Below are 8,246 nucleotides of genomic sequence, written 5' to 3'. Positions count from 1 at the left end.
ACCAAATCTCCCTCGGAGACTCTGTTCTCCAAAAACTATCCATCCACCTCATTGACCTACCACTCGCCCATCCACAACTCATAGATTGGGACCAACCAAGTTTCATACACATCGATGAGTTCACATCAGAGGAGGTACTTCTAAGATTCATGGGAGCTGAAACTCCTCACAAGAAAACAAAGCCAGATTCTGCCTATATCTACAAGCTAGATCCCAAGGGGTATTTTGGAGAAAATCCCCAACCTAGTTTCGATACACCCAAAACTGGAACTAAGGTGAATCTGAGACTAGCTAAGGCAATGAAGAGAACCCCTCAGCAAGAAAATCCAGAGCCACAAGAAGAACATGAGGATTTAGCATTGCCTCCTCAAGATAATCGACCAGAGGTGTCTTCTATTCTAATTGAGGATACTCGAGAAGTCAACATTGGTTCTTCAGAGATCCCCAGACTTGTTCACATTGCTGCATCCCTATCACAAGACCAAGCTGACCTCCTCTTTGAGGTCTTAAGAGAGAACATTGGCCGATTTGCATGGTCATATCAGGACATGCCAGGACTTGATCCAAAGCTTGTAGTTCATCATCTTGCAGTTGATCCAAAGATCAAGCCCGTCAGACAAAAGCTTAGAAAAATGCACCCCAAGGTGGCATTATTGGTCAAAGCTGAATTAGAAAGAATGTTAGCTGCTAAGGTTATCCGACCTATCGACTACTTAGAGTGGATCTCCAACATGGTCCCTGTCACTAAACCTTCCGGTGACATCAGAATCTGCACTGATTTTAGAGATCTTAACAAAGCTTGTCCAAAAGATGATTTTCCCTTGCCCAACATAGATATGATTGTAGATCTTACAGCTGGACATGAAATTTTGTCCCTTATGGATGGATTTTCTGGGTATAATCAAATCAAGATTGCAGAAGAGGATCAGCATAAGACAGCATTCACTACCCCTTGGGGAACCTTTTGCTACAACATGATGCCTTTTGGCCTAAAGAATGCTGGGGCTACCTATCAAAGAGCTATGACAGCCATTTTTCATGATCTCATCCATAGCATTTTGGAGGATTATGTGGATGATATCTTGGTCAAGTCTCATACCTTCATGGATCATCTTGCTGACTTGGAGAAAGTCTTTGATAGGTTAGCCAAATATCATCTCATGCTGAATCCCAAGAAATGTGTCTTTGGGGTCACATCTGGCAAGCTTCTAGGCTTCATAGTTTCTAAACGAGGTATAGAGATCGACCCCAAGAAGGTCAAGGCTATCTTAGACATGCCTCCTCCCCAGACACTGTGACAACTTCGCTCTCTTCAAGGAAAGCTCCAATCTATTCGGCGCTTCATCTCCCAGCTTGCAGATAAGTGTACACCATTTTCACATTTACTAAAGAAGGATGAGAACTTCAAGTGGGATCCTTTATGTCAGCGCAGCTTCGACCATCTCAAGCAGTATCTCATCAATCCCCCTATCTTGGTTCCACCAATTCCTGGTCGTCCCCTAATTTTGTACATATCAGCAACACCTACTGCTCTAGGGGCACTTCTAGCACAGCTTGATGACTACAAAAGAGAAAGAGTCATCTACTACATCAGTAGAACCCTAGTTGGTTATGAACTCAATTACACTCCTATGGAAAAAGCTTGTTTGGCAGTTGTCTTCTCAACTCAAAAGCTTCGCCATTACATGCTAAGTCATACCATCCAACTAGTCTCCAAGATTGACCCTCTCAAGTATATGCTCTCTAGAACAGCACTTATAGGCCGTTTGGCCAAATGGGTTATGCTCCTTAGTGAATTTGACATCCATTATGTGGATAGAAAGGCAATCAAAGGGCAAGCTATAGCAGATCACCTAGCTGATGCACCTCTAATAGATGCTTATCCGTTGATCATAGAATTTCTAGATGAGCATATCTGTCTAATTGAAGAACAACCCCCATGGAAACTTTATTTTGATGGCTCATACACATCTCATGGATCAGGGGCAGGAATATTGTTGGTCACACCTCAAGGAGATTACATTCCAAAAGCCTTCAAGCTACAATTCCCTAGCACCAACAATATAGCTGAATATGAGGCCCTCATAGCAGGATTAAAGATAGCTGTAGAATGGAACATTGTTGAGCTACAAATCTTTGGCGATTCTCAGCTCATCATCAAGCAAGCCCTAAATGAATATCAAACCAAAGATGAAAAGCTATTACCCTACAAAGAGCTAGTTGATCAGCTAACCCAACATTTTACAAAGCTTCAGTTTACACAAGTGCCTCGAATACAGAACAAAGCAGCAGATGCTATGGCTACTATAGGCTCGCTCTTGGAAATTCCCCAAGCAGCTACACAGTATGAGTTTTTAGTGGAGCAGCTCCTCACACCCGCCTATGCAAATGAGGATTCAAACCATGTTTGTATCTTGGTTGGTCCCCAATCCCCTTGGTACCATGAGATTCACGCTTACCTTAACGATGGTATCATATCCCCTCACCTCACACGTACCCAACGCCAAAACCTCATCCGAAAATCATCCCGCTATGTTATCATAGCCAATACCCTATATCGTCGGGGTTATCACGATACTCTCTCTCGATGTTTAGACCAAAATGAGGCCGCGATGGTGTTAAAGGAAGTACACTCTGGACTTTGCGGTGCCCACACGAGTGGTATTGTCCTAGCGCGACAAATCCTTAGAGCAGGCTACTATTGGCCTACCATTGAAGAAGACTCCTGTGACTTTGTCAGAAAGTGTCTCCCATGTCAGCAACATGAAAATCTTGTGCACGCTCCAGCACAGGATCTACAACCTATTGCACCACCTTGGCCTTTCGCTTGTTGGGGCCTTGATCTAGTTGGAACTATCACACCCCTCTCATCTAATGGACATAAATGGATAATAACAGCTATAGACTATTTCACTAAATGGGTGGAAGCAGTCCCCCTAGTCTCAGCTACAGGAGTTCAGGTCTCCAAGTTCATCTTGTACCACATTGTTTGCCGCTTCGGCATCCCATCCACCATCTTCACTAACCACGGAGGTAACTTTGAAAATCTCAACATGGAAGAATTATGCACTTCCCTCCGCATCCATCACCGCTTTTCTAGCCCATATTTCCCACAAGGTAACGGCCAGGCAGAGGCAACTAACAAAACCCTCCTCAAAATTCTAAAGAAAGTTGTCAATGATTCCGGCCGTGATTGGCACCTACAAATAAATCCAGCCCTATGGGCCTATCGAACTTCCTTCCGTACATCCACAGGCACAACTCCATACTCCCTAGTCTATGGTGCCGAAGTAGTACTACCTATAGAGGTTGAACTTCCCTCCTTGCGCATATCTTTGCAAGGGCAAATATCAGATGAAGAATATAGAGTAGCTCGGCTCACCCAGCTAGATCTCTTAGACGAGAAGCGACAACAAGCCTATGATCATCTCACAGTCTATCAAACTCGTCTCAAAAGGAATTTCAACAAGAAGGTGCTTCCACGACACTTTCAGCCAGGTGACATGGTCCTTAAAGAAAACATGAAAGTCCAAGCAGATCGAGAAAAGAAAGGCAAGTTTGAACCTACATGGCTTGGTCCTGATGTTGTCATTGCTTCCTTTGGCTCTGGAGCTTATTAGCTATCTACACCAGAAGGAGAACTCTTGAATGATCCTACTAACATCATTCATCTCAAGAAGTTCTATGCTTGAAGATCCTTGGTATACCAGGCTTTTGAAAAATACAAAAGAAAAAAAATAGTAAAGAGAAACAAGTGTCCACTGGTGAAAACTTGGCAATTCAAGCACCTTGGATAGGTACCTTGGTGAAAACCTGGTAATTCAGGCGCCTTGTGTACTAAAGACTAATCCATTATCTATCACTATCCTATCCCTCATCCATTTACCCACCATCCCATACGACACACTTGCTTGTTCCCTTGGTGTTCCAACCAAATATCCAAAATCTGATGAAGCTTGTAAATACCTCCTGTACAGCTTGTAAATCTTGTACCAAAGCTTGTATTATACCTTGTAAATCTTGTACCATACCTTGTATATCCAAATCTTGTCCAAAGCTTGTACCATACTCCAAATTGTAGATAATCATGTATCCTAGCTTGTATCCTATCACATGCACCCAAAGAATTCCATTTTCCTTAAGCTTTTCACAAACCATCTACCTATCCACCTATCACCTATTATAGACATCCCATCCTTCACAAACATTTCCATCTCACAAAAACCAAAACATGAACAAAATTGTACATTTGTAACATATCTTGGTCCATCAGCTTGTACATCCTCTTTAACTTAGTACCATTGTATCTATCCAGCGTTCATGTCAGTTCGTCCTTGATCAGCATCTTGCACCCATCACACATCTTGGTTAGCTATTCCAACGCATCCTTTAGCTAGATTTCCTATCACCAAAGTGTTATCTTTCTTAGTTCAGCTTGCCAGACGCATCACTCATTCAAATCCACCAGCTTCGGTGCTCTCCGATAGGTCCTTGCAGGATATAGCTTTCCTCATGTCTGATCTTGGTCCGTTAGTACCTTGTCCTACCCATCTCGTTGGCAAACGGATCTCTTTTGGATTTTCACTTTCTTTTGATTTGGGATCTTCCCTTTTGGGTCTTGAAGTATCTTTTCCAAGCAATCTCCTTGTTCCCTCCTCAAGGTTGCCACGATCTTCCATATCATGGTATACTGCGAATGGGGCAATTAGAGCGTAAGGTCTTGATCAAGTCTTTCGTTTGTTTTTCTTTTCTGCTTGTGGGTTCTCCAGTGTCGTTTCCACGCTGCTTCCTCTAGGATTCATGTGTGATGCTGGGGCAATCCTTGTGTGTTTGTTTTGAGTTAGTTTGTCAGTCCTTTGGACAGTTGGTGAAAAGGCCTTGATGTTCTTGGTAACCTTGGCAATTAACCAATAGTCCTATAGCAAATCTAGTGCTCAACTACATGGTGGTACTTCTCTTTGAAGTATCCCCCCGCTCAAAAAGCTTCAATGGTTTTCCTTCATCTCCATTATCCCCCATCCATATCCAGCATCCGTCTCTCCTACCTCAGCTGATGCATCAGTATCTCTTTGAATCACTCATCACTCTTAGCTTTATTGATCCACAATCCTAGTCTTAGGGATCCACCAATCCAAATCAACCCACCAAGCCTCATCTTTCGAGATCCACAATCCTAGTCCTAGGGATCTCCGAAACCCATCTTCTACCAATCTAACTCTTTGAAATCCTGTTGCATCAGCTTTATAATCCCCTCATCCATCTCCCTATCCTGGATTCTTTTTTATAGCGCTCCGCTCCTTCATCCTCTACAATCCCTAAGATCTTAAGCTTGCTTCCTCTTGTGCCTCTGATTCTCCCTTTATCATTCTCTCATAGTAAGAGTTTGAGCTAACTAAACCTCTTCTCTTAATCCAATTTGAGTCTCCTTGCTCATCCCAGATTCTTGTATTTTTCAAGAAGCCACCAAGCCTCGCTTTCTCTCCCCGCTGCCTTCTTGAGGGGGCATCTCATAGTCCATTCTCTCCTCTTCTGCTCTAGCCTTTGGCATCTTATTTTCTTATCTTTGATGTCATGCCACTTGCGGCATCACATCAAAGAGAGGCAAAATGTAGACACCTAAAAATCCTTTAGAAAATAAAGTATTTTTATTTTCTGAAAAATTCCCGATGACATCATCATTTATTATTTAATTAATTAATTAATTAATTTTTATGCCATTAAATCCTTTTATCTTAATTAAAAATATTTAATTAAGGAATCCCTCCCAAAAATGTTTAAATCTTATTTAAACATTTTTTCCTTATTTATTAATTATTTAATTAATAAATTGACCAAAAATCCTAAAAAAAAATAAAAAATTTATTTTTTTCCCAAAAGTTGGCCAATTTCCTTATGACCAATAACCTCTTCCAAAATCTTCTAATCCTTCTTTAATTTTGATTAAAGGCTAATCCCATCATTTCCTACCCCTAATCCCAACTCAAAATATTTAATTAAAATTAAATATTAATCCTCATGTTTATTAAAAAAGTTTTAATAAATATCTCCTCAACCCAAACCCTTGAAATAAATAAAACTTTATTTATTTCCTAAAAATCTAATTTATCCTCATCCTAAGAAGTTCTAGACTCTTCTAAAAAGTCTCCATCCTCATCCTAGGAAATTCTAGACTATTCTAGAAAGTCTTTATCCTCCTCCAAAATCTAGACTCTTCTAGAAGATGTCTTTAAACCTAATCCTAATCCCCTCCTAACTTTGTCACATTCCCTAAACATGGGTTAAGACTTACTAACCCAAGCCAAAGCTAACAAATATCTCCTCCTTCACCCACCCTCATTAAATGCCATCCACTTGCCTATCCCTAAGCTAATCCTAAACCATCCTAATCCATCCTCTAATCATTTGCACAAGCCTAAGCAAGCTTAAAACCTTCCTAATCAAGTCCAAGTCGAATTTGCTCTCATCACCCTCAAAATATCTCAACCATAAAATTTTATGAAGTCCACTAGGTCATAAATGACTCTTACAAGCCCTTTTATTGCTCTTACAAGTCATTATGAGGGTCTTTATGAAGATTTTATCTCTTGAGCCTCCTTTGTTGACTCATCCTTGCCCTTTCCTCCATCCTCTCACCATGTGACATGTGTCACTCTTTGATTGGCTATAAGGAAGCACAATCCATGTGCTCTCCTCTCATGCAATCTGAGCCTTCCATAAGCTTTTTCCCATCCTTGCATCTTAGCCCTCAATCCCTCAAGCCTCTTGCCTATAAATTGGATCCTTCCCCTTTACAAAATAACACAATCCATGAAGTAAAGTTATAATGCTATTTTGAGAGCCAAATCCATACTAAAGCCATCTATCCACACCAAAAATCCACAATCATCCATTGAAGCCTTTGGAAGCATATTGAGCATACATCCTATCCATTTAGATAAAGCTACTCAAAAAGAGAGCTTCTTATTGAGAGAATCCATTAATGGCTCATATTCTCAATTGAGAGCTCATCTTAGTCTATCTTGAAGTTTATGAATTTTTCTTAGTTTGTAGAAGCTTTATTTAAATTTGGTTTCTATTAGCATACTAACATTGCTCATATACAATCATAGTTAAAGATAAAAATAAAAACCAATCCTCAAACATCATTATCTAAGGCCAAGCCTCTAAAGTTATCCTACCAGGACATGTGAAAAATTTTGATCATGCAATTGTAAGCTCCTCCTTGCCCAAGTACAACCTAGTCAACCAATTACTTAAGACTTCAACCCATATCTCCATTTTTGAACTATTAAAGATTTCCCCAGAGCATAAAAAAATACTCACAAAAGCCTTAGTACCAAATGACTTGGATGTGAGTAGATTTTAGAACATGGTCAACAACCTAGTTGTCCCTCACTATGTATCTTTTTCAGCAAAAGATGACATGTCTGTCATCCAACCACAAAACTCTCCTTTGCATATTGAAGTCTTTATCCATAGAAATAGAGTTAAGAGAGCATTGGTCAATGGTGGAGCAAGCCTCAATATTTTCACTCAATTTAGTAAAAGCCCTAGGGTATAGAGAGGATGTAGTTGACCCAAGAAAGAAAATTACCATCAAATCTTATGATGATGAGGAAAGATCCTCCAAAGACATGGTTATTTTTTCAATCAGAGTAGGACTAGTTGTGAAAGAGATTGTTTGTCAGGTCTTAGACCCATAATTAACTTATAACATCTTGTTGGTAAGATCATGGATTCACGACATGGAGGTCATTTCTTCCACTTATCATCAGTGTTGTCTTAAATTTCCTTACATGGGTCAAGAGGTGACCATACTAGGAGATCAACACTTTGCCCAATATTGTAATTCCCTTGTCCCTCACAATAGGGAAGAAACTAGCACACTGACAGATGACATTAGTCAATCCACATTTACAAACACTTCATGCTCTACCAACTGAAACAACCACTCATCAACGTCAACTAAGGGTAAAGAGAAAGTGGGTTGTTCAAGTCATTTCATTCCTTCACCATCATCATCCAAAGACCCTAAATAGTTACACTATGAATAAATGGATAGATTGATGAAAGAATTTGATAGAAAGTGTAAATTTCATCATAAAGGGGTGGGCAAGTACTCAATCTCCCTATTTGATCCCCCACTTTCTTCGAGATCTCATGGAAAACCATCATCCACCAAGCCTTATGATGCACATTTTATCAAAGTGAATGGCACACCTCCAAACTTAGTGGAAGAAATTAGC

The sequence above is a fragment of the Cupressus sempervirens genome, chromosome 3, assembly GCF_028749045.1.
Source record: "Cupressus sempervirens isolate cs-2001-9-10 chromosome 3, ASM2874904v1, whole genome shotgun sequence".
NCBI lineage: Eukaryota > Viridiplantae > Streptophyta > Pinopsida > Cupressales > Cupressaceae > Cupressus > Cupressus sempervirens.
The sequence above is the reverse complement of the archived record's forward strand: the minus strand, read 5'-3'. Positions refer to the sequence as shown.